At 41.7% G+C, this 23751-nt stretch overlaps 1 pseudogene; it reads right to left on the bottom strand.

Annotated features, from left to right (window-relative positions):
• Positions 1-3150: 3150 nt before the first annotated feature.
• LOC130149673 (aprataxin and PNK-like factor) lies at positions 3151-21771 on the bottom strand (annotated as a pseudogene).
• Between the last annotated feature and the right edge of the window lie 1980 nt (positions 21772-23751).

Here is a 23751-nt window from a genome sequence, read left to right as displayed (position 1 = left end):
AAGCCGCGCGTGCTTCGCACCCACCAATGGGAGGGGAGGGGCGGCCGGGCCCGGGCCGGGCCGGAGCGGAGGGGAGCGGGAGCCGACAGCCCCGGCGGGAGGCCAAAGCCGCCCGCAGCTCTGGCGGGCCGAGGGAGGGGAGTCACAACGGCGCCCGAGGCAGAGCCCGCCTGGCAGGGCAGGGCTCGCCCGCCCGCTCCTACCCAGCCCCCGTAACCCCACACCTCAGCCCCGGCCAAACCCTACCTGAAGCCAAGCCTGGGGCAAGCCCCAGTCCCAAGCCGCAGACCAGCTCCTGCCTCTCCCGGGGAGGACTCGCTGAGGCAGCTCCGTCCTGACACAGCCCGGCTCCGGCCGGCTCTCCCCAGACCGGACGGGCCAAGCCTCACCGCGGCAAGAGCCGCTGCCGTGGCGACGGCAGCTCCATCCGCGACGGCAGCTCCCCGCCGACGGCAGCTCCCCCCGAGGGGGCTCGGCCACAGCGGCGGAGCAGCGCCCGCCGGCCGCAGCCGCCCGCGGGGAGGCGCTGAGGCGCAGTGCCCTGGCAACAGGCAGACGCGCTCCGGGGAACCCCTCATATTCCCTCTCCTATGGCAAGACGCCACCCCATTGGCCGGCGGCCTCGACGCCTCTGGGCGCAGCCGATGGCGAGCGCCCTGGCCACCCGCCCGCCCGCCCGCCCGCCCGCCCGCCCGCCGGCAGCCCCGGGCCCGGCCAGGCCCAGCGCAGGCCCAGCGCGGGGGGCGGCAGGCTCGGGGCTGCGGAGGCCGCGCACAGCTCGGGGCGGGAGCGGAGGGGCCCCCTCAGGGCCCGGTTTGAGTCCCCTTCGATGCCTTCCCTGAGAGGAGCCTGGTCACAAGGGGACCGGCACATGAGCTGGTAAAAAAACACTGGAGCGGTGTTGCAGAGGGCACCTCATCCACAAAGGCCTCCTCAGGTGGCCACAGAGAGGACAGCAGGCCTTCACCCCACTGCGGGGAGAGGGGACTCGGCCAAGCCCTGTAACGTGCTTCCCTGTCAGCATCAACACTGCTCACATTGACTCCTTCAGCAAAACCATTGGGGGATAAACTTGGATTACAAACCTGCAATAAACTTTGTGAGATTCCACAGCTGAGCCTATGGAAAGTTCTTACTCCCTTGCTGTCTGCCCAGATGTCACGGCAGGATGGTGAAGAATTAAGAGGCAAGAAAAGCAGAGAATTAAATTCATTTGACAATTAATTAATTTAGTTCAAAAATGAAATCACAGTTTAACTAAAGAACTCCATTTCAGGTCCCACTCCAAGATTAAGTCATTATCCAAGAGTTTGTGTGTATTCAGACAACCACAACAAAAAATGGCAATAAAGAGGGGACTGTGTGACAGGAGCAACAGAGCAGCTCCCTCCTCTAAGCCCCTTTCCAGGGCAGGTACCTGGACACGGACCCCAGATGGCCTCTGTGCCCCCTCACCTGCCGTGCCCATGAACAGGCCAGCAGAGGTTTGTCTCAATGCAATCACTGACGGTTGGTGGAAAACCCCTCCTAGGATCATGCCTGGGCTGGGGTCTCCTGTCATTCTCACCTGAAACAGTGTCTGAGGATCACTCTTCCAGAAAGACATAACCCAAAGAGAAAGTAGCCAGAGGCTATGGCTAAGAAGGATCAGGACTTCAGGAAACAGGGTCTCACAGGATTAATCATAGGGTGAATGGACTTGTTTAACATCAGCATCTTCTTAACATAAGATCTGTCTAAAGGCCTTTAAATATCTAAAAGGATGCTACAAATCAAAAGGTAATTAACTTCTCCCCATGCTCTGGGTTGAGGGCACTCTGTGTTGACCAGGCTTTAAATGAAGCAAGGGAGATGCATTTGAGGAGTTATGGAACGAGAATTTGGGGGCAGTTTGAGAGGGATCTGTAGCACCACGAGTTAAAAGGAGGGAGAAATTACGGTCTGCGCGCCATCACACAGGGAACAGAGGCTTACACATCTTAGCCATATTATTAAAACAGATGGGTACCCTCTTAGGTGACAGCTGAAGAGAAGCACTTCTTATTCACTTCATTTGAAGTACAGTATTTCAAAATGTATTTTCTGGGGAGGGGGCAAGGGGTAAAGATTTCACCAGTCACTTTTTTTCAGAGCAAATAAGCGTGTAGTACAGGGTATTGTGATGCAGAGTCTACGCGGTGAAATGTTACCCTCTGCCTTTTGGAGGCAATTGGCACAAGACTGTCAGAATGTGCCTTTTATTAGTTCACCAATATATTTACAGAATAAACTATAGCCAGAGAGAGTGTCATCATAGGACTACCTCCAGACCCAGCTCACTAAGCTGAGCTGCATTCCTGACTCACTGAGCAAATACTGGGTAACTTGACATTTGAGGGTCTGCTGAGTGCCTGAGTAGTCTCATCTGTATCTCCAACAGAGTGGTTTTGATCAGTATTCCAGTATCCTGGAGTTACCAGTTCATCCTGCCAGAAGAATAAAAATGCATCCTGCTGTTAAAGAAAGAATATAAGAACAGGGAAATGCACTTCAACAGAGAGAACTTCAACCTACCAGCACAGAGCAGCTCAATGACAGCTTTGACTGTCCCAGTGTGCTGCTTTGGTCATACGCAAGTTTTTCAGTCCTGATGTACCAGTAATAAAACTTGATCTATCATGTAACATCAAAATTCACTTCCAAATGTGGTTTTGGGATTACAGATCTGACTGGGAGCCTCCAGCAATAAAAAGCTATTTCTACTTTCAAAGTAAAGGCTAGTAGCTCCTGTGAGCAGCTTAAATAGCCATTCACAGACTAATGCTGTGATACAGAATGCTTTAACTTGAGGAAGGTTATGGTCACAGAAATCACCAGACACTGTACAAAACAACAAATGGATTCTTTCTGTATGGAATAACTTCAGCGAACAGTAAGCTGCTGGCCAACAGAAGCTGATGTTCTCCAAATTTGCAACAGTTCCCCATCGTAAATGTTTGTATTTTCGACATCTACAATTTTTGAGGGAAGGTTCTGACACACAATTGGCAGAAGATGGTCCCCGCATCCAAAAGCACCCAATGCCAGCTTGCAGCAATGGCCATTTCATTTTAAGCAGAGCACATTGAACCACCCAGCTGAAAAGCTTGAGTGTATTTGGATGTCTGTCTCCAACTGCCATTGGGCAGATGTTCCCAGGGGAGCCAGAGCCACACAAGAATAATTCCCCTGCAGAATTTCCAGATTGTGTCCAAGAAGGTGCCAAATTCACACAGCTCCAGTCACCTGTCCTGAAACACATAAAACTTTTTAACTTACTTTCTTGAAAGCTCAGGCATGCTGTGAACACATGGAAGAAAAGATCCTTCAGTAGTCTTTAGAAATCACAGAGACACAGGCAGATGTTTTTCCCGCAGTATGTTGCAAGATTAAATGTGCAAAAATACAGTCATCAAGACTTCAGCTTTGTTGTGGACTGAACACAATTCCAGTGAGGTACAGGCATGGAAAGAGGTCCTACTGTAATTACAGCAAATACACCATAACCATTGTTTAGACTACCAAGTCGTTTCATACACTGATATACTGTTCTGAAGTGATTTACACATTCTGTATTTAACTCCTGCACAGCAAGAGAATCAAAGAAATGACAGCGAAGAGGAAAGCCGGTAGCACTGCACTAACTCAAAAGAACATTAAAAAAAATTTAGACAAACTCCCCAGCAATGGCCAAGAATTAGTCTGCGATACTGCAGGTGTGCAGTGTAACTCCCCTTCATCCAACACAGTATAATACTGTGCTTCAGCAAAAGAAAAGGCTTTCCTAATGCCAGTATTTCTTTCAAGCACAGGAAGATGAAGCATTAACAACCTTTACAATTGTATTTCAAACTATGAAACACCAATGGTGTTGCATAAGAAATAGATGAGGAGAAAAAAAAAATCACAAAAAAGTTTCAGAGCTCAGTCCTCTGGCTCCACCACTTCATAAAACAAAAAACCGCATATGGAATAGAAAGGCATTGCTGAATCCCCTCACCCCCATTAAAATCCTCTTGCAGTGCCTACTTCACTGAGGAAAAAGCAGCTTTCAAAGCAATTCCCCTCCTTACACATCCATGTTTTAACATAACCAGCTTGGGCATTTGTAATGTTGTCCCCATGTGGCTACTTTTTTGCTTCTAACAAATCTAGATGCTTCTTGCAAAAGCGTTTCAACATCTTCATTATCTTTGTCTTCTGAACTTGGTTCCCAGTCAGAGTCTTTGTCTGTAGGTTCGCACTCCTCTTCCTCATCATCTCTAAAGCTGTCATTAAGGTCATAATCATTTGGTTCGTCACCATTGACACCATCTTTCTCCACAGCCCTTTTTCCTCTAGGGACAAAAATGTCATATATTCATGAATAATAAATACAGAACTAAAGAGACCTTGCAGGGGCCATCTAGTTATCCTCTCTCCTCAGCAGGAGAAAGGTTCAGCTAAAGCACTCTATCCAATGCTGACAATTTTGTGTTTAATTTTCAAGACTCTCACGAAAAGCTGTACCATCCCTCTCTGACCACTACTGCAAGGCTTACCAGTCTGATCAATTAAGAAAGTTCTCCTTAGTGGCTTTTCTTCCAGTACTTGGAGGACAGTTACCAGGCCTCTTCTGATAACATCTTCTGATATCAGAAGAAAACAGTATCAGATAACGTCTTCTGGCAACTCTCCTTTCCTGAAGGAGTGGCATACACAATTTTCCTGGTCATCTTTCTGCTACTTCTCTATCTAAACAAGGCATCTTTCTTGCCATTTAGCCCCTAGCTCTTTCTAGACAGCTATTCTGACCCTAAATTTTCTGCCGTCACCCATCCATATTTACTTAGGGCTATTTTATACTCTTGCTCTTTGGAATCTGACATGGCTTTGAATTCCCATTCACTTCTTTCTGAGCTTCAGGTGAGCAAGGAGAATCTGCTAGATCACTCACCTCCTATGTTCTCAACTTGGATCTGTGCTGAGTAGTCTGTGCTTCCTTTCTGAACACAGGTTAAGGAAACAACAAATGCTGAACACTTCTTTCCTGAGCTGGATGCAGGCTACCCGTTTCCTAGTTCAGTCTATTGCACTGCTGTCCAATCTGCTGCCTGTCCATCTTCTGCACAACTTACATTTTGTGATTAAATTGCCTTCTGTCTTCACAGTATGTCACAATACTATGTATTGGCAGGAATCAAAGACTTGGGAACCTCTATTCACAAGAAATGGATGCTGCTCGCCACATGTTCCTAAACTTTTTTAGGCAGCTTGTCTTGCAGTAGTCTTTTAATTGCTCAAATATGTTGGCATATTTAAACCAATTCCCAGAGACAGGGAAATCCTGATTTTTGAAGAAGCCTTATCTACCTGCCTTGGTAGCATCGATGCAAAGTTGCTGCCATAGCAGCATTGCCTTCTCCTTTTACTTATCGGTAGTTGAGAACCTTTAACAAGTTTATTTTGGACTTTGGCAGATGTGCACGACCATTGCTCTACCAGCCTACGCTACCTCCCTTTTTCTTACAGGCCCACAATTCCCAACTAGCCACAGTCTGTTAATATTCCAGCCCTTAAGTCATACGCCTGAGTAAAGCTGTATTTGTTCCTTTTCTTCCCAGCCTCCAGTTTCTGCATTCTTATCTCATCTGGAGATAACCTGTCAATGATCTCGTACAAGTTATTTATTTGTTGAGCAGGTCTTATAATCTTTTATATGAAACTAGAAACTTGTCTTTTCTTCTCAGCTACAGAACCAAGTCCAAATCATCCATGTTTATATTAACTTCAAGTATTTCTTAGCAGCTTCTTGAAACCTCAGGTCAGAGCTCCAGACACTCAAGCTACGCGTGTGGTGAACAAGCGAGAACACCAGTATCTGGTGTAGTCAGATCACATCCTCTGTCAGTTACATTTTTCTGCTAGTGGGAATGTTACTATTCCAGAATTATCTTAGGGTCTGATTAACATTTTATACTCTATAGCAATTTTCACCCAAGGTTTTCAAAAGCATTTACAGCAGCAGTCAAGTTCCTCAAAGATACACAATTTTACGGGTGAACTGTGCTACAGAGGCACCGAATGACTTCCTAGAATAAAGTCAGCCATGCATGACACAGCCAATACTACAACTGAGAAATACCCTACGGGTAGCAATCTATACTGTGCACCACCTAGCAGAAAATCCTGAAAATGTCAACTGTCAATTTCAGCTGTAATCCCATATGATGCTTGCTAGTTTACTGTTTACCAGGCTTTAGAGGAAAGTAATCATGCCCATGTTTACACATAACAGCAGAATTTCTTCTAAGAATCACGGACTATGGTCGTGCAGAAGGAATTACGTCTCGGAGGGAGAGCTCGAAACAAAGATGCTAAATACATTCAGAACAAAATCTCTTTTCTCAGCTTAAGCCTGTGAGAATAATAAGCCAAAGACCTGCTTAGCAAAGAAAAGCTGCTCTTCACTTTCACAGCACTGCAGGGGGTATTTTACAACAGAAATAGGAATTCTGGAAAAATACTGATTACTTCCATATTTTTCCTACAAATGTACGAGGAGCATACAATATTTTTCATCCACCAATGCTTTTAGACTTCAGCAGCGAATGATACGCTTTCTTCCATGTCTTCCCACTCCATCTCTTTCTGCTATAGTTGAATTTAGCTCCACAGCCCCTGAAACTGCTCTTTAAACACAATTCTGCCTTTCCCCTAGTACCATATTTACAAAGATGACCTTGAAACATTCCCTGAAAGTATCTCCTTCATGTGGGGAGAAAAAGCTTGCTGACCACCCCTTTACAAAGGGTTCTGTTTGGAAGTGACCTGATCAGCTTGCTAGAAAACATACACAGAAGTATGTAGGAGAATTATGCATAGTCCATAGCCACAGCAGATCATTCATCCAAGTAGCAACAAGGTACTGAGGTCATTCAGTAGTGACAATGTAATGACAACATAACTCTAGCCTTTCTCCAGTATTTTTCCTTCTTCCCATACAGTTATTCGCCCAGTGATTAGCCTTAGACTATTTCTCAGAAAATAGACCACATTCTCTATAGGCAATTTGCAATCCATCTCTATAGGCAATTTGCAATCCATCTCATAGCAGTTAGACTAATGATGTTAAAAACTAAACATGGCAAGTACCAGTGGAGTTTCAGTGCACTTGAACAGAAATTAATCCTGCTGTGCTTAACAGTGCAGTTGTGCCAAACAGCACAAAATAAAGGCTAATGGAACCCTGCCTGTGTGATCTTGCATGGCTCGGTATGACCACCTCAGATGTGAGCTTGCTGAGTGTAACCTTTTACAAGCATTGCCCTCAAGAGAACTAAGCAAGCCAGTCAACAAGATTTGGGATGGGGGGGGGGGGGGGGGGAGGGGGTTAAAAGAAATCATGAAATATGAACAGAACTTTAATTAATGAATTCCCTTCTTCCCACTGTGTGTGGAATATCAGGTTTTTTCCCTGGTTTGTTCTTAAGGAAGAGGAGTTGAATTTAACAGACTGAATTTCACTTCTGTGTCAAAGTTTTACATGTTTACAAAAGAAGCACTTTTCCATCCATAGCCATGCCTGGCTGACCACCTGCCATGAGCTGCACACACAGGATCTACAATTCCGGTAAGGAAGGTGTTCTTATGAAAGACACAGCAGCAATTTAAAACCTTCAAGATTAGCTTTAAACTTCAGATATGCACACAGTCCAGCTTGCTTCGTTATTAAAATCTTAACTGCTCGCTGCACTTACAACGGTGCTAACAATTCTGGCCACGCTGTAACACACATTTCTGCAAGGGAGTGGTGATCAAGATGGGGCTTGTACTTGCATCATGGGATGTGGCAAAGCATACAGCTAACAAATATGCCTCAGAATATGCTAGTGCACAGATACAACCATATCAAGCATTCAGTGACAAAAAAAGTACACACATATATGATGAAGGAAATGGGATGGGAAAGACATTTCTCAGTGGAAAGTAGGTCACAGAACAGAATGGGGGCCAAAACACTTTGTCTAGAAAACTACAGCTATTTGCACTTCAATTTACTTTCTCTAGAAGGCAGATCTTTCTATTTTGAAGATTTCTTTAGGAAATGCCCAACCACACCTTGGTGATCTCAAAGAAGACAAGTCAGTTCCCACTTCCACTCAAGATGCAGCAGTTCCACATCCTCATGCCTTGTTCAGGCCAGTGAAAGTAAAGACGGCATATCATCAGGCTTTCAGACTGCTCTTCAAAGCTCACTTTTAAATTATTTTAGAAATAACAGGAAGCTTCACATTTGGAAGCTGAAACTGAGACACAAAATATGCCTGGAAACCAGACCTAAAGGATACTTAAAACTGGAGCCCATGCACCTGCAACATGTAAGTTAATATTATTGGCAGTAGCAAAGCAAGCTAGGTGTACTACTGGTAAATGGAAGAGATATTCGTACACAGTATTACAGGTTACATTATCAAGAGAGACTACAGCTTGCCTGTGATACTACATAATCCTCACTGATGTCTAGAAACTAAAGTTCGAAGGATACGTATGTAGTTCACAGGGAACGCTGCCCCCAGCTGAAAGGCATTACCCTTCTTCTACACTTTAGTCCTAACAAGTCTGTAACATCAATACCTCAGAGTAAATATAAGAAAAGCTCATCACCACATGCACAGGTATAATTTGAAAGTTATTTAGAGGTCAATGCAATGCAGAAGGAATATCTCAATGTTTCAAGAGCAATCAGTCTTCATGGGGTAACCTTAACTAGCTGTGGATGAACTATTGGCTCCTTTCATCCTATTATGAACCCTATTCAAGGAAGGAAGAATTGTTTTGGTCACACATGTCTGTCCTTAAAACATTTGGTTTTTTGCTGCCTGCTTCCAGGGAAGTACAGGTGTGCTCAGCCAGGACGCCTGGCACAAATTCAATTCCAGCACTATTACTTGTAAAAAAGGAAGCAGAGTTTTATTAAAATAATGGCTACCTTCTCCTCAGGTATTATCAAGCATCTCTAGCACTAATAAATGCTCCAAAACCAAAGCAGATTGGTTGCATCCCATGCTGATGGGCCCATTCATAACATCAGAATATATCATTTTTTGAAGTTCGTTGTCGTGTTCCTCTTTCAGTTACTAAAGAAAGAAATGTTACTAGCCAGGACAGAGTACAACCTAGCAATAAGGGTTATTCGGAAAGGTCGCTACAACAGAAGTCTGACTTATTAAAAGAAATGCTGCAATGGTTGTACTGTATTTACAAGTGTAAAAACTACTCTGCTACCCCCAAAAGACCTTTTTTTGCACTAAATGATTCTTGAAAGATTACGCAGATGAACAGTTCTTACAATTAGGAACCATGCCACCTGTAGACAAATGTCATCAATACTGGTTGGGGTTTTTAAAGCAGACAATTGCAGGATTTCAAAGCATTTAAATATTTTATACCATTGTTTCCATAAATGCAATTTCTTCTTAATAACCATAGAATCATAGAATGGTTTGGGTTGGAAGGAACCTTAAACGTCATGCAGTTCCACCCCCCCTGCCATGGGCAGGGAGAATGTCATAATCCTGATTTTTTAAAGTAAAATGCATTATCATTAAATTTCCATAACTGTTCTGCTCTAAAGTATTGTTCTTTGCATTGGAATTAAATCGAAAAAAAAACTTCCAAGTCCAATAACTAAGAAAAAGCACAAAAAAATGCAAAGTATATCTTTGAATTCTCTAAGAACAGACAAAATGTAAACAGTACATTCCCCTCTGTTTTTCAAGAAGTCTAGTTACTGGAATATAAAAATATTTTTAGAATATAAGCTCAGAATCAGTTTTAATTATATTCCCTCCAAGCCTCAACAGAACATACATGCTATGGGGATGGGAAAAAAAGCTGTAGAAATAATTTACTGCAGTATCCATTTGAAATGTTGAGAAATACTTCAGTATATTCCCTGTTTTCACTGTAATACTCCAGCTCCAAATGGAGGAAGCAGAAGAGGGAGATCTGGTAAGACCACACTATACCATGCTTAGTTTTCAAGAAAACCTGTTAAACTCATGAAAACAGCCACTTGCCACCTGGCATTTTTGTCAAATCCTAAGATACAAAGCATACAAACTACGTCAATGGTGTCTGACCCAGACCATCTTTTTTCAGTTGAAAAACTTTTGAAGAAGTGAATGTAAGTGTGCAGCGGCCAAGCAGCCTTACCTTCCTTATCACAGACAATGGCAACACCTCATGCTTACGAAGAGCAAGGGTACAGGGCAATACAGAGCAAGCTGCAAATGCAGCGTTACTCACTCAGTGAAAGCATTTTATTCCAAGGTTTTGGCATCCATTACTGGGTTTGGGGGTCGTTGTCGTCCCGTCCCCGTCCTCCTTTGAGCTATACTGAACAATTCAGCTTACCTGGAGGTGCTCTGTGCTTGTATTCTATCTTATGCTGTGGATTCTTCCTGCAAAGAAGAAAACAGTATAAGCTTGATTTGCCACCTTGTTCCACGCTTAACAAGAACCTAACAAGTTCCCAGAACTCCTTTGTATTTTGTGAATAATTTTCATTTCTTTTTAAAATAAAATTCTGTGACCAGTGCCTTACTGCAGTGTCTCAGCTTACACAATGTAGGGTGAAAAAAAAAAAAAAGTTCAATAAGAGTTCCTTTTGTTTCAGCCTTATATAAAAAAAAAAAGACAGCTGATCAAAACCAAGAGATGAGATAGTTTCCAAATTTGTAAGAGGAGATGCATTTGTTCAGCATAATAAGAACGGATTCAATTATTTACTCTCACTAAAACCAAAACCAGAACATAACCTCTGGTGCATAAAGTGCAATGCACACATAGTGCATCACAAGTCTGAGATACCCAGGCATAACTTCTATATTCTGCAACATAAGGCTACAGATCAAATAGTTTGGGAAAATTAAAGAATTTGGAAAGAATCGCTTGTCTCAAAGTATCACAGGGAAAGGCCACAGAAGGATTGTTAAAGAGAGATCACTCATTTCTGCAATATGCTGCTGCAATCCAGAAAGTTCAATATACAAGTGTGTATGTCTTCTATTAAAAAACAGCATCAATGCAATGAAAATAAAAAAAATTAAAGTCAACTTACTCTTGGATCTGCAATAAATGCTCACCTCATTCAGGCTGTGATCCAGGTCATGAACACACTGATTTATGCTATCCCCCCAAGCAGTTATCCAATGCTATTCTAAAGGTTTATCTTGCTCCCACTTACACTATGCTGATCTGTTGTGTTAGTGTAATAGAGGCTTTATTCAAGGCCGCATGTAAAAATAGTTTCAGCTTAATTTACTTCTGTGCAGAAAATTTTTAAAAATTCTAACTTTGGAAGCAAACTGTTTCAAGTTGCCCTAATTTCTGCTTCTGAAAAGAAGCAACAATTAAAGCCCACTATTTAAGAATGACATACCATGCAACATTGCTTGAAACACAAGATTAATTTCTGTAACTGCAGAACTTTTTGAATATTTCACGAAATACCCTTGCTGTGAAGACTGCCTTGTAAAACTAGTTTATTTATGTTTTCTTATTCTTCAAAAACACAATGCTCTTCAGTAGAAAAAAATTATTTTTATGTCAAATAACTTGTGACAAATTCACATACTTCAAGTTGATTTAGTTTTATAGCTACTGCTGTCCCAAAGTACATGACATGTGCATTAGAAGGGATACTTATCTGAATAAAACCATGCAAGTACAGCTTTCTATTAAATACACTGTACTGAAACAAAAACAGTTGCCTAATTCAATGTTCTGCAAGTATTGTCAGCATCAGAGCATTTGATTCCCAACTCAAGGCACAGCATTTAGATCACACAATTATGTATTCAAGTATTAGCCAGCAGATAAAGGCAACAAAAATAACATGAAAACCCTACAAATGACACCTGATGCTTTGTGGAAAGAATTAACATTGCTTTGTGGGTGCCTCCTTTCTTCTACCCCAAAAAGAATGAAACACTGATTAATAAATGATCAACTAAGCACAGGAGTTGTCTTACCTGCAGGGAGAGACAGTTTTAGTGTTGGACAGTGTCCGTTGTACTCCTGAAAAGTATATGATGACCGGTATAAACCTAGATTTCTCACCCTGATATGAGAAATTAATCTCACAGATGGTTTTTGAGAAAAGAAACGCTTCTTCTGCATTAGTTGAACATAAGATGGCTTTTTCTTAAAAGCTACTCTCATTTTGTTACACTTTATAAGGAGCACACTCTTTAGGATCATCCTGCTTCCAGGGAGAGAGAGAAAATGTTTCTGCTCAAGCACAATCTTTAACAGCAGCTGTTAGTTTCAATATGCCCCCACAGAAGGGCTGTTGCCTCAAAATATATCCTTTTGTCCACTGCATCAATTACAAATCAGTCATTAAACTCTGCTAAATACAGGTGTAAAACCTAGATATTGAGAAACAAATGGAACAAAAGGATCTTTTGAAGAAAATCGACAGCTGCTAAAAGAAACAGCAGTCAGCCATAAACTGGATTTTCTTGCTGGTACCTAAATTATGCTTTCTAACAAATCAAATACTGACTAAGATAGAGGCTTTGTACAAAATCTCAACAAATATTTTGTCAAAATCTAAACTAAAAGTTACATATCAAGAACAACACATAACAATAAATTATTGTTTCTATACAAGAAGAACAGTTTACTACAGGTTGAAAAATAAAAAAGTTTTGATCTCTAGGCCACTGAACAAGTTCAAAAAATCAAGGCTTCATGTTTACCAGTTGAAATCACAAATATTTTGCACAGACCATGGTGCCATAAAGGTAGCAATCTGTCCACAGTAAATTTGGAAGGCCACAGTCAAGATTTAACATCACTATCCTATTGTCATTTTGCAACTCCAGGGGAGAACATTCTTAACCTGTAAAACAAGAAAAGCCATTTTATACAGTGCTTCTTACCTAAAACAAGCCATTCCATACGGACATTCAGGACAGTTATCATTGTTATCCTGAGTTACGATCACTGTTTCATGATTGTCATTGTCATTAGGGAGACTGAACTGCTGAACTGAACGGCTGAAAGTGAACGGGATTCTTCCTGCAAAAGACAAATATAGATCAAGAACTGACTATTCCATTTAAACAGGAGAAGTGGAGGTAAGAAAGGTGTTACTGAATCAGTGACAACTCATTTTTTGGTGGTTACAGAAAGAGAAGCTTTTAATGTTTAACTTGATGCAGCATGTAAGACCTGCTTTCAGGATAACAGAAGAAAAGTTTTGTTTCAGCACATGCCACAAGAGGTTAAAACGTGAATTCTCATATCTGCCATCATCAGCTTTAAGTTTCAGACCTCCAACACATACACTACTGATATAGTCCTATAGCATGAATCTTGCTCAGTGGCTTGCTCCGTCATGACTCCCTCTGGAGTTACCAAGTGCTACACAAACCTCTCGCAAAGTCTGAGCTCAAGCTGCAAGGGCCAACCCATGGCAGCCAAGCAACTGCAGTCCTGAAGCCTTCCCACGCTCTCTGGCGATCACCTGTGAGCTTCAGGCTGGATGTCTCAATCATTACTTCTGTTCCGTATGCAAGTTACTACTCACTTGAACACTTCAAATGCCAGCGTATTATTCCAGAGGGATGAAGTGCTGGGGCCTGAGCAACAGGCCCTGAGCCAAAGCTGACCTCCAGATGAACCCAACAACCCAGCGTTAAATGTATGTATTTAGTATCCAATCATTAGCAAAATATGCATGATCATTAGTGAACTATGTATGGCCATTAGCAAAAGATGTATCTTAGATAAACTATAATCACGAGAGAAGAGACAGCACATCCTTCCTTGCTTAGAGGCAGGCAGTCAAAGCCATGAGTCCAGCTGATTGGCCTCGTCTGGAAACCAGTGGTTAAAATCCAGTCGATAAAGGGAACTCCCTCGGTTCCTCCCCAACCCCTGGCCAGGCTTTGGTGGCATCTGACAGGAGAGTGAAACCAGATGTTTCCGCATTCGGAATTATGTGAGCTTGTTTGTTCAATAGTATAAAAGCTGGACCCTCTTGCAGCAACGTTGCAGACCTCACCTACCAGGAGATGCCCTGAGTAGGACTTTCCAGCTGCCAGGACAGGCTCTCCAGATCCTCATGCAACAGGGCCTCCCCAGCGACTGCAGATCTGGAGGACAGCAACGGATCTGGAGCATGGCAACGTATTAGGGCAACGGGTGATGTATCTTTCTGAACCACTACAGCTAACTGTGAATAGTAATGATTAAGTGCATTGCCTTGCTTATCTGTTTTATTGTTTGAATCAGGGTATCGTAGGCTAATCCTTCTGTATGTGCATATTGCCTTATTTTCTGCATTAATTTGAAACAAACAGTACATCAAGGGTATTTTCTGTATTGGTGTCTGTGTGCTATCTATTGACCCTGTCAATTGGCAAAACAATGGAGCAGTCTCCTGGACGATACATTGATTATGCTCTCAGGTTTGCCTTGGCTACTGTGGCATTTTATTTGAAATACCAAATCACAATGATGACATGAAGTTGTATCGTAATACATAACTCTGTGTGTAGCTGAGCCACACCAATGTTAGTGATGAGAGCACGTTACCAGCATCCATGACTTTCTGCTCTACAACACTTAGTTGAATCCAGGGTGAGCAAGTAGTGAATACACATATGTGAATAATTCAAAGAACTTCTCTACTGCTTCTAGGCAACAGGTTTGCATACACACCATACAAGACAAGGCAGCTATAAACAACATCACTTAGTGAAGAAGTGATGTTAAAAAGAACACAGAAAAATACATTATGACTTCAGGAGAAATTTATGGGGTAGATCAAGACACTACAAAAAATTATGTCATAATGAACATACTGTACTAAAAGCAAATCTACTTTTTCCCTCTGATTTGTTTCAGAGACACTTTTTTCCAAGCATATTTGAAAGCAAGAAATGTGAGATGTTTTAATAAATGATTTTCCAAAAGATATACATATACTTCAGTGATTTACCACTAATTCCTAGTATACATAATCAACATGTTTGTGCAAATTGTAAAAGTGAACTGCTTGCCTCAAGCAAGAGAAATGATAACTTTAAACTGCAGAGTGATTACTGCTGTAATTTGTACTTGTTACAGCTGCATTTAGAAACACAAAGTCAGAAACATGTATGCAGCTAGCTACATACACAGCAGCTTCCTCACTGACCACAGGCATTCTTTCCTTTAAATCCACAGCGGCCTCTTATGAACTTTATAGGGAACAGTCAGGATTATTTTCAGCATTTCAACTAATGCCATAAGAAAAAAAAAAACTTCTGTTACAGCTTTTGCAAAATGATTACTTAAGCACCGTGAGCCCTACTAACCATTCAGGCCTCCTTTCAGGCACCAAAAACGGATTAGATATTTAGTATTAATACTTTAAATCTCCATTTGCCCAGTACCTTTCACTCAGGAAACTCAGCAAGCAAGCTACAGATGAAACTCTTCCAGGAGTTACATCAGAGATCCAGTGTCCCTTAGACTTATTTACACAGGTGACAGACGCCTCCTTCTGGTCTTTTCTGTTGATTTCTGCAGACTGTAGGGTAAGTAAATACTGTTTCACTAGACATCATTGCAAGGCTGCATTTAGAGTCTTTTATTCTACGACAAGTTCTCAGAAAACATCACTTCTTAGGCCACGTTCAGGCTGGCTGCCTACTTCTTTTGCCATTTAAAAGTAAATGGGATGAAAACAAGTCATTTTAGAGGCTACTTGCTTTGTTTTCTAAATGCACAGAACTATCTTACTAGCAATATTAGCCAGAATTTGAGTTCAGTCATTTGAAACACAATTCATCTTCTCAAAGGGACACAGAAGCAGCTAATGCTCTGTGAAATCATTTTAATACTTACTCCTACAATAAGATACATGTAGCATCATAGTCATGAAGGAAAGAAGGCCTAAGAGCTGTCAGTCAGCTAACCTATTCTGTTTTAGGGGATAGCCAGTTCCTTTCATAAATTTACTTCAAAAGCTATTTGGCCAATACCAAAGAGCCCTTATTGCAGGAGAGAAAAAAGGAAAAAGGAAAAAAAAAAAAGAAAAAAAGAAAAAAAAAAGAATAAAGAAAAGAGAAAAAAGAGAGAAAATAAAAAAAGGGAAAAAATAAAAAATAAAAAAGCAGTATAGGAGGAAGCAGCAAGAGAAAGGGAAGGGTCCTGATGTATGCTCCCTATCACTGGGCTTCAGGACTCTTTGGGCCAGTGGATGATGCTCCTCAAATTATACATTACCTGTGAAGCACCTTAAACATGTCCTACCTCAGATGCTCAGGACTAGTAAAAACATCACAGTTTATCTTACCTTTATGTGGATAATTTATACTTACTCCATTTCTAGATGTTGTGCAACAATATCCAGCAAAATAATAGAAGCAGAGAAGTGCATAGCTAATATTAAGCAAACATTACCCCTTCTTGCAAAAATCTTCCTTTTATTAAGAGTTTGGTTTGTTTGAGGGTTGTTTGGGGGTTTTTTTGAATACAAGAGATCTGATTTGTAAGAGCACAGCACCTCTCATGCTGGAAGCTGCACTCCAAAGTTAGTTTTACAACAAAACCTTGCTGCACAGGAATATGTTATTAATTTGATCAAAACAAAATCATTAAGCTTTACTTGCACAAAAATCAACCAATTAAAAGCCTATTTTAAGAAGAAAGTTTTAGGAGAGTTGCCTTCTCATACGCAGAAGCTCTGAATTTGTGTACTTGCACTTTGTGATGCAGAAAATTATGCAAATAAAAATTACGCAAGTAGAACTTACAAAGTTCTTCAGAATCAATGCAGTTATCTCAAGCAGTAGCTGAGTATTGCTCAGTGAAATATTCAAGACAGTTTTCATCTATGCAGCTCCCCAAAAAAGCTCCATCTTAAAAGCTTTTCCTAAAGCAAATTTAAGTGGTAAGGTCAGAATCCCTGGCTCTTCATAATCACATGCAGGAGACCCCTGCCATCTCAAGGGCTTATTTTCTCAGCCTACTAAGAAACTGGTAGGGAAAACATAATGACTTACCAGCACTGGTTATAAAGCCATAGAATTCAAGCCTGAAGTTATGCCACAAGTGTGTGTAAGATGTTTATAAGTTCTAAATTGTAAGTCTTATTAGAAAACAGGTCTCATAAAAAGACAGATGCAAGTCTGTAGCTGTCGGATTTACAAGCTGAAGGTGAAATGAAAAATACTTCTTTCCATAAACAAAGAGCACAGTAATTAGAAGAATGCACATACAAATCCAAAGGCTGGTTGAGCATGCCCGGTTTTGACAGTTATAGGAAAGATTCACACACACCCAGTCAGCACAGAATTGTATCACAGGCTAGCCAAAGAATAGAATTGTGGATGAAAATTGTGAATTACAGTTTCAGAGATGAGAGTTCAGCTGTACCACACCCCTACTATGCAATTTGAAATGGGGGGGGTGGGTTTGGATTTGTTTTTATTTTTAACTCCCTATTCTTCTAACTTCTGAAAAACAAGCAGCAGACAAGAAAATGAGCACAAGACATTATTCAAAGAGTAAGTTCCTCGACAATCAATATAGTCAGATATAACATACACAGAGCACTTGCCTCCTAGTGGTAACAGCAGTTTCTTTCGATTTGGTAAAAGCTTCAGACTACCACAGGAAGAGCAGGAAGAGAATCTCACACTGACGGAGGATAATAAGAAGAGTCTCTGCAGCGAGAAGTGTGAATCAAGCTTGATTCTTTCAAAAGCAGTGTTTTCAAATTCATAAATGAGCTATGGGTTACAAAGTTATTCCCTAAACGTTTCAGCTATGTGTTAGTCTAATAAAATCAACTAAACTAACATTTCATCTTTTCAATTTGTGCTGTTCTACCAGGCACCTACCAAAGGTGCCTGTCATATACAGAAGACAAGTATCTCTTAATAGGAGTTTACAAAATACAGATTAGAAAACTGAAGAGCATTTAGTTATTGCAAAAACGACATTTTATGAATATGAAACCTCACCTAGAAAGAACACTGTAAGGAAATGTTATGGTTACCAAAACAGTCCTCATTTAAGACATACACTACAGCACATAGTGCTAAAGACACCTTTCATAAGGTTAATGGAAGGACTCATTGTACTCAAAAGAGCACTCAAAACAGCTCCTCTTCCTTAGCAACTCTAAAACCCAGTTTTTCCTCAAGGAAAACACCAGACAAAGAAAAACTGAATACATTATCAACGTGTTTCTTCAGAGTGTCCATTCACATCACACTTCTGTACATTTTGGACAAAAATATGGGTAACTGCAATGGCTTGCTTTACTGCAACATAGCTATCTCATTGATGCAGAATGACTACTTGGTGGTCTTGCATTAAAAGCAAATACTAGGACAAACTATAAAGCACCTTTCTTTGCTGCAAACAAGCAGGTTTAGTCTCATCACATTTCCTGAAGATCAAAGCTGATGGTTTTGATACTTCCTATTTACAAATTCCTCCAACAAAGTACGATTTTGTTATGTGCTATTTCAGAGCATTCTTTTTTCTTATAAAGCAACACTTCCCAAAAGTACTGACGCCAAATGTTTTAGAATAAAGATCCAAGAAGAAATGTGCACATGCAGACTCCTATTCCACATGACCTGTAACTAAAACTTGCCTTCCAAAACATTAGGAATCCTTCAGCACGTCAGAGCATTAAATCAGCTTCATCCCCACAGTGGGGAAAACTTGTCTGAGCAAAATGAAAAGTAGCTGGAGGAAACTAAGGGCTGCATTTGTACTACTGGATCAGCATGCCCGATGAAGCATGTCTTCCTCATAACCATGAAGGGCAAAAATTGAGACATGTGAAAGAATGCTATGTGAAAACTGGAAGTCTGATGCGCTCAATGAACACAACAGCTTTACACAGTTATCTGCAGCAATAGGCACACCAAATATACACAAGAACCCATTTACTTGTGCTCGCTTGTTTGCTGAACAACCTAAGTTTTTACTGTTGCTCAAGCCCCTTGGGGGAAGAGGAAAAAAAATACAAAAGTAATAATAGTGATAATATTTTTTAAAAAAATAAAAATCACAGGACCCCCTGTTTCCTGGATTAGCCTTATCTTTTGTGCTTACAGTGTACCTGGATTTATGTAGTGCTCAAAACCTTCTCCTAAATGGAGTTCTTAGGTCACTGGTCACTTGCTAGCCTCAGGAGCACCTCTAGATGCCTATCTTCCCTTCAATATATTAACACATGGCATTACAGATCTTTTCTTGGCAGAAAGAACTAGCAAGAGACCAGGAACTCAGCACTGGGGTTTTGGGACTTTGCTGGAACATTTATATTGCACAAAACATTTGTACAACAGATATTTCACTGTGAATTGAGAGGATATGAGTAGCAGAAAAAAAAATTAAAAATGTCCCTCAATTGAAGTATCACCAAAGACACTGACCAGATAAGGGTTAACAGAGAGTTTATAAGTGTGACTCGTTGTGGTTTTAAGAGGGGACTGAATACTTTTTTTTTAAAAAAAAAAAAGAAAGTGCAGATCGGCCAAGTTACAACAAAAGTAATTCTCCATTATTTAGGCATAACAAATGATAAGTATTTAAAATATTCAGATCACAAAGCATGCAATAACTTCATCTTTCATAAAAGTTTCAGCTGCTAATAAAATAAGCCTACAGGGTCTATGTTGTAATAAGTAACTAAGGGTAATTTGCTGATCAAACAAGTTAAGCAAGAGGAATGAACCCACTGTGGTGGTCTTGAGAACTTCCTGAGACATGTCCACAATGTTATCTTGCTACACCAAACATGGGAACGTCCTACTTGACAAGAAACCACGATAACAGAAGAAGCAGAGGGGCGTACCGAAGATCTCAGAAGCGACCTCGGTGAAGATAAAAAGAGCTGCTCAGCTTGCTTGAATTTGCGAGCCCTTGGTGGAGCTGCGACTCCCTGGCCGCCCAGCGCTGCTTTTGCTTTCCTACCTTAATAAATATTTAGTGAATCCATTTCGGACTCAATTTTTTAAATTCAATTATAACAATGTTGGGCATTTCAATCATTTAGATCTCTTCTCCCTGCCGGTACATGTACTGTACACACAGGGGACTTTATTTCTTTTCTTTTTAAAGTGGACCTTTGTTTCTTATTTCCTAGAACACTGCATCGTTTAACTTGCTGAAGTACATCACCCGTTGTTTAGGTCATATTGGCAATTAGCAAAACATCCAGATTCCTCCTTTTATACTTTTAAAATTCTTGTTATGCCATTGGTTTCTCATCAGTCCCTGTTTGCCAAAAGGTTTTTTTCAAATCAAAGCTTGTAATGACTTTACTGTTTTCTCTTCTGTAGCTAATACAGTACTTCTTAATAACAAGCTAGCTTAGGATGGGTTTATTTTTGCTTTACTTGTAACAGCCTGTTCTATACACTCAAGGTGTCCTCTCATGCTTGTTCTGTTTGGAGCTTTCTGAAGTATCTGCACTTCTGGTTGAATCAGAAGTCTGTCTTGTAATCCAGATTTGCATCAGGCTCAAGAATCCCCTCCTGGGCACCAAAAGATCAGGAAGTCCTGCCCCAGTGAGTTTGTTGCCTTGTAGAACCAGTAATCTGCTCTTTGTTTTTTGTTTCCTTGATTCTATTTCCTTTACTGGAGATCTGACCTACTCTTTTAGACAATTTACTATGCCGCTGCCTATCTTTTTTTTTTTTTTTTCCCAGAGAACTTCCAAGGTTTTTTGTTCCAGTCTTGCCATTCCCTTCCATGTTTCTCATGGTATTCTCAGGAGGAAATTCCAGATGCATTCTGTGGAACCAGGTTACATTTTGAAAGACCTGAAAATGTACACTCTTCAGAATTAAAAGCTTTAAAGTCAAACTCTGCCTCATCATTCCTCTTTTCAAAGTGAGAGAATCACAGAAGAGCCCAGGCTGGAAAAGACCTTGATATAGATTAAAACCAGCCCCGCGGACAGAGTGGGCAGTAAGGAAGGGCTAATCGTTAGCCAGCAGATGTGTCACACTTGAACAAAAGGTTAGATACTTGAACAAAAGGTTAGATGATGGATGAGGTGTAAAGAATTCTAGTAGATAACAGAAACTAAACAACAGACTGCTAATGTATGCAAAGGTAAGCAGGAACTCTAGGCAACTGCCCAAGAAGATGAAAAGTACATCTTGAAGAGGCGCCAGAGGGAGGAGGTTATAATAATGAATTTTTGGAAACCTTACGTATATGCATGACTTTGTATAATAAATAATCGTCGGCTTGTTGAAAGAGTGTGCAAACTGGGAGGAGCAATCCCCTTGCACCTGACGCCGTAATAAACATACCTCTTTGTAACTCCCCTCATGTTGTAGAGTTCGGTTCTGCACGTCAGTTTGGCGACCCAGGTGGGACCCTCTCTGTCCGGCTGCAGAACCTGCTTGAGGATGGGACTCCTCTGGGTGCCCCCAAGATTTCTCGGGAGGACTCCCCTACTCACCCAGATCACCGCGGGGACCAACAGGGACCATCATCAGCAGACCAGGTATGTTGCAGTTGGGTTGGGGATACCTGTAAGTCGTGAGGAGATGTCCTACATGAGGTAAAGAGCGCTGGTGCTCGCCCCTGGAAAGGCTGGGGGTGGGAATTTGGGTGCTCTCCTTTCTGTGGTAGTGGGAAGGGGCCTCCTGAGGAGTAACAGGTTTTCTCCGGAGGGGTGTGTTTTGGCCGTGGTAACTTGCGTTCTCTTTGAGAATGTGTTTTGGCCATTTTGTCATCTGTTGTAAAATTCAGTACCGGGTATTATTTGAGACCTCTTATTGATATTTGATGTTCTGGAATGGCATAACAGTGTTTGAGGTCGGAATGTCCCTCATAAAATGGTATTGTTGCTATCTATCTGAGTGAGCAGTGAGTGTGTAACGGGCCCTTTTCTGCGAGTGTTTTGTGCAACTGAGACGTAGTTCAGCTATGAAGCTAGTGCTGAAACCTGCAACTTGTAATATTTTTTATTATTTACTGTATTGTATAAAGTTGAAATGGGAGGTCAACAGAGTGGGGAAATAGTGAATGTGAGCCCTTTTGGTTGTGGCTCACTGGAAGAATATAGGAGGACCGCTGGGTGGGAGTGTGAATAAGAAAACATTGATAAAATATTATAATCAATGGTGGCCTTTACATATCTTAGAAGATCAGGAAATTGTAATACCTTGCTACAGTTAATGTTATTTTTAAGATGACAAGGGAAATGGGATGAAGTAATGTATGCAGATATGTTTTGCACATTGAGAAGCTATACAGAGTGTGGCAGGAGGGTGGGATTAATATACCACCTGATCCTTTGATTATGGCTCTAGAAAAGGATCGGGAAAAATGAGACCTAAACTAGAAAGATGTTCTTGCTGAAGTTTTTTGTGCAATATAGGATTGCTGTGTTTACATTGTAAAGACAGAGAGCCTTAGGCTGTGGCTCCTCCAGTGGTGAAGCACGTTGTGAGATAAAAACTTGCGCTAATGTAGGACCTGAAGCGGGGGTGGGTGGGGGGGTGGGTGGGGGTGGGGGTAGTCAAGGACCCCAGGGAAGGGTTAAAGTCTTGGGGTGAGTTTGTACAAACCCCCATACCCGCTGGGAGGTGCGGCTGAGCCATGCTGGACGCATGGCAGGCTGTTTGCTGTTTGCCTGCAAAGGCACCATAGGTAAGGACACAGACTTAAAGCAACAAGGAGCAGATTTGCATTCAGGGTACGAAAGGGTTAAAGCAGAGGTGCTGTTGCAGAGGCAGGCACTTGTAACTGCTGCAGAGCAGGGAGAGCATCTCCTGCCCCGAATCCTTCTGAGAGTGGGGAGGAGGGGGTTGCAGTTGCTGACACAACAGAGCTGAAGGACCCGACAATGTCATCCCAATGGCCGCAGCATTTGCAGCACAACAGGACCGGGAACTGGCCCCCAGGTAATGGGGGCGGGGGGGCGGGCGAGAATAAAGGTGAATCTTTGATGGGAGATTTAGATGCTTGGAAGTCGGTTGTGAAAGACTATCAGGACGACCCAACAGGAGTAGAAAAAGGTTTGAGTTGATTGTTACTGGGTGATCGTGATGTAGAAAAGTTGACAGGAAGCAGCACAGCACATGCACAGCAGGTCAGAGAAGAAAAGCTGGGTCGTGCTGTAGTCACAGCTACCGCGGTGGCTTCGGGAAAAGTGATAACTGGCAGAGGGACTAACATGAGAAGAAGAGGCAGAGGCAGAGGAGGGATGTCTGGCCAAGGTGAAAGAGCAAACCCTGCCCTGCGGGCCCGGATCTGTGGGCATATTGTAGGGAAGTGGCCACTGGCAGCCAGATTGCCCAAAGCTGAAGAACCATCAGGGGGTTCCAGTGACTGGATTAGAATTAGATTGAGGGACCTGGGGAATCTGCCCTAGCAGATCCACTGGTTAAATTAAAGCTGGGGTCTAGAGAAAAACGGGGTGGAATTTTTAGTGGACACAGAAGCAACTTATTTGGTGTTAAACTTCAGTGAGGAAAGAATTTGTTACAGAGCTACTGGCCACCAGGAAAAAGCATTCTGAAACCTTTAAAGTACAAATAAGAAAATAAATAGGAATGCCAAATTCACCTAAATCTTTGTTGGGATGAGAGAGAGCATCTAGAAGTTTAGAGAAGGAGAAATGGAAGTTAAAGATGATCAATTAATTGAAATCTTGAGCTTATCTTTAATTCAACAGAAAAGTGGAAGAGAGGACCTCCCTGA

This window comes from Falco biarmicus, chromosome 5, assembly GCF_023638135.1.
Source record: "Falco biarmicus isolate bFalBia1 chromosome 5, bFalBia1.pri, whole genome shotgun sequence".
In the NCBI taxonomy this organism is placed as follows: Eukaryota; Metazoa; Chordata; class Aves; order Falconiformes; family Falconidae; genus Falco; species Falco biarmicus.
The sequence above is the reverse complement of the archived record's forward strand: the minus strand, read 5'-3'. Positions and strand labels throughout refer to the sequence as shown.